Source organism: Panthera pardus, unplaced genomic scaffold, assembly GCF_024362965.1.
Source record: "Panthera pardus isolate Hobbes unplaced genomic scaffold, ASM2436296v1 HiC_scaffold_12, whole genome shotgun sequence".
In the NCBI taxonomy this organism is placed as follows: domain Eukaryota; kingdom Metazoa; phylum Chordata; class Mammalia; order Carnivora; family Felidae; genus Panthera; species Panthera pardus.
In genome coordinates this window covers 10,173,879-10,177,600 of record NW_026526677.1, presented here as the reverse complement: position 1 = coordinate 10,177,600, position 3,722 = coordinate 10,173,879, and positions in this window count along the sequence as shown.

Sequence of the window (3,722 nt, the reverse complement as noted above, 5' to 3'; positions counted from 1 at the left end):
GGACTTGGGGGACGGCCAGAGAGCGAAGCTCCAACTCTGCCCTAGTTTCGAGGGTTTTGCCCTTACCTCAAGCAGCGGGGAAGAGGTCTGAAGCTTTCCGGAGCTTCCTGTCACTGTCTCTCCTCTTCCTCCAAGTTGGAGGCTGGCTCTGAGAGCAGGATGTGGCTGGTGGGGAAGGCCACGAGAATCCCGTTCTAGGGGCCGAGACGAGCTGCCCACCCACACTGGCTCCAGGGCTTTTGCTAGGAAGACAGTGCTGGCTCCTAGTCAGCGGCTCGGACGCCAGGCCCCTGGTGAGCGGGACCCTCACCCTGTTCCCCTTGCCTCCCACCCCCCTCAGCAGGGGCTGGCAGAGGTGAGAAGTTCTTGTAGATGCTGCGCTAGATGATGTGTCTCCGGCTCAAGTAGAAAGAAGCAGCTGGTTTGGTCCAAAAAGGAAGCGATGCCCAGAAACTAATTTGAAAGATACACTGTAATGGTCTTCAGCACGGTGTGCATTAGCAAAACGTTCGGTAAAGCTACTGCCTGCTCTAACTTTAGAGGAAGCCCGCGTGCTTTCCAAGCTGACGACCCACGGAAAAGAGGTTGCAGAGCCAAAAACTAGTCATCTCTGTTGGCTGCTTTTGTGTGCGTTTGGTGAGGATTTACAAGGAAGAGATGAGCTCAGGAAAGAATTACCTTGTGTTCAAGAAGTAAGGAACGGAAGTGGAATCCGGAGATCCAGGGCCTTCCAGGGCTGATAAATCTTCTATACCCTAAGTAGAAAAAGATGAGATGTAAGAAAAATCGGGGGCAACAAAAGCCCAGTAAAACTTCTCCCTTGGATAAAGTGACTCAGGATAAAGTGGATAAAGTGACTCAGGACAGGACAGGCAATGCCTCCTGTTATTATTCTGAATAGCTTCAAGATAGCCATTGAGGGGAGAAGGAATAGTAGGGAGAGTGAACCAGCAAAACAAGTTAGGTTCTAGAATTGTCTAGGAAAGGAGGAGCCAAGATAGCAGAACAGCATGGAAGTATTTTGTGTGTTTCACGTCCATGAAATAGAATTGTCTAGGAAAATACTTTGGGGAGTGTGGCTACTGGCACACAGAACTGACTAGAAGCAAATGGGGTGGAAGCCAGCTAAGTCTGTGAGGGATTGTATTGCCCTTGGAACCATGACCTGGGGCTCCCCTCCCCTCAAAAAATAAAAGTCCTTGAGACGCCTCATTGGCTCAGTCAGTTAAGTGTCTGACTTCAGCTCGGGTCATGGTCTCACAGTTGATGAGTTTAAGCCCCGCATCGGGCTCTGCACTACCCTGCTGACCTTCCCGCTTGAGATTCTCTCCCTTCCTCCCTCTCTGCCCCTTCCCTGCTCACGCTTTCTTTCTCTCTCAAAATAAATAAATAAAAAGAAAAGTCCGTGACAGTTTTGGGGCACCTGGGTGGCTGAGTCGGTTAGCGTTCAACTCTTGGTTTTGGTTCAGGTCATGATCTCATGGTCCATGAGATCGAGTCCTGCATCAGGCTCTGCACTAGCAGCCCAGAGCCTGCTTGGGATTCTCTCTCTCTCCCTCTCTCTCCGCTCCTCCCCCCTGCTCGCTCTCTCTCTCTCTTTGAAAATAAATAAACATTAAAAAAAATGTTCTTTAAAAAAAGTCCTTGGGTCTCCTGGGTGGCTCAGTTGGTTAAGCATCCAACTTCGGCTTAGGTCATGATCTCGTGGTTCGTGGGTTCGAGCCCCCCAGTCAGGCTCTGTGCCAACAGCTCAGAGCCTGGGGCCTGTTTCGGATTGCGTGTCTCCTCTCTCTGCCCTTCCCCCACTCGCCCTCTATCTCTCTCTCAAAAATAGATAAACATTAAAAACAGATTTTTTTTTAATAATTAAAAAAAAGTCCTTGCCAGTTTTCAGCTGGACGTCCAACCATCCATGGGCAGGAGGGAGAATGTGCAGCCCCCAAGGAGGACAGGCCTATGTCAGAGGTGGCCAAGGAGGAAGTTCCCAGTGGAAGGAGCCGGGCCAATGTGAGCAGGGGGCGGCTCTGCAAGGCAGAGCCAGTCGGGGAAGGAGTTTCCCTGCAGCGCCGTCTCTGCCCCACTGCTGTGCGGGGCAGGGCAAGGGGACAGCGGACCTGGCTTTTCAGTGCCAGGGGTCGTTGGCCCAGGAAGAGAAGAGGTTGCTGCACTGACGTCACCAGGGACGCTGGGCTTCGAGCCAGATGCAGGGACTGGGCGAGGCTCTGGGTGGTGTCCCTCGAGGAGAGCGTGCGTGGGGGCCACGTGGGAGCAGACACCTTGCTGGTTTGGCAAACGGAAGGGCGGCTGGGGCAGGGACTACAGGATCTGCCCATCGCCCCGTTTCTTCCTCCTGAGCACCTAGAAGACCGCCAGCTCCCAGCCTCCCTTACCTAAGGGCGGTGCTGGGTGATCCGCACGGGCAGGTAGGACGTGGGCAAACATAACGAAGGCCACCTTCAGGCCTGGGCCCTTACGAACACCCCGAGTGACCTCAGGCCGCCGCCACCCGGCTGCAGACGTCCAAGATGCACGTTCACGATGGGGTGCCCACGCCAAGGAGGAAGGCCACCGAAACGCTCCCATACTGCACGGACGAGATACGAGCCTTTACGGTGTCGAGTCAGGGCGGTTTTGTGTTTTATTGATTTTCTTTTCGCGGCCTTTTCTACTCTGACCAGCATGTCTTGTTGTATCAGATACACAGCACAGCAGACCCCTGAACCACGCAGGGGTGGAGATGCACACACAGCTTTGACTCCCTGAAAACCCAGCTACGAATAGCCTACCGTGGACTGGAAGCCTTACCGATAACATGAACAGTCAATCAACACATCTTTTGGGTTGTGTATTATAGACTGTGTTCTTACACAAAAGTAAGCTAGAAAGAAAATGTTATTTTTTTAAAATGTTTATTTTTGAAAGAGAGAGAGAGACAGAGCTTGAGCAGGGGAGGGGCAGAGAGAGTGGGAGACAAGAATCCGAAGCAGGCTCCAGGCTCCGAGCTGTCAGCACAGAGCCCGACACGGGGCTCGAACCCACAAACTGTGAGATCATGACCGGAGCTGAAGTCGGATGCTTGACTGACTGAGCCACCCAGGCACCCCCAGAAAGAAAATGTTATAAAGAATATCATGGCGGGGGGCTGGCTGGCTCAGTTGGTTAAGTATCCAACTCTTGCTTTCAGATCAGGTCATGGTCTCATGGTTCCCCAGATTGAGCCCCGTGTCGGGCTCTGTGCTGGCAGCGTGGAGCCCATTTGGGACTCTGTCTCCCTCGCTCTCTGCCCCTCCCCTGCTTGCATGCACACCCCCCCAATAAAAATTAAAAAATAATAATTAAAAGAATATCATAAGGTGGGGGCCTGGCTAGCTCAGTGGAGCATGTGACTTAAAAAAAATTTTTTTTTAACGTTTATTTATTTTTGAGACAGAGACAGAGCATGAATGGGGGAGGGTCAGAGAGGGAGACACAGAATCCGAAGCAGGCTCCAGGCTCCGAGCTGCCAGCACAGAGCCTGACGCGGGGCTCGAACTGACAGACCGCGAGATCGTGACCTGAGCCGGAAGTCAGACGCTTAACCCGCTTAACCGACCGACTGAGCCACCCAGGCGCCCCAGCATGTGACTTTTTAACTGTTTATTTATTTTGGGAGAGAGAGCATGAGTGGGGAGGGGGACAGAAAGAGAGAGAGAGGGAGAGAAAGAATCCCAAGCAGGCTCTGC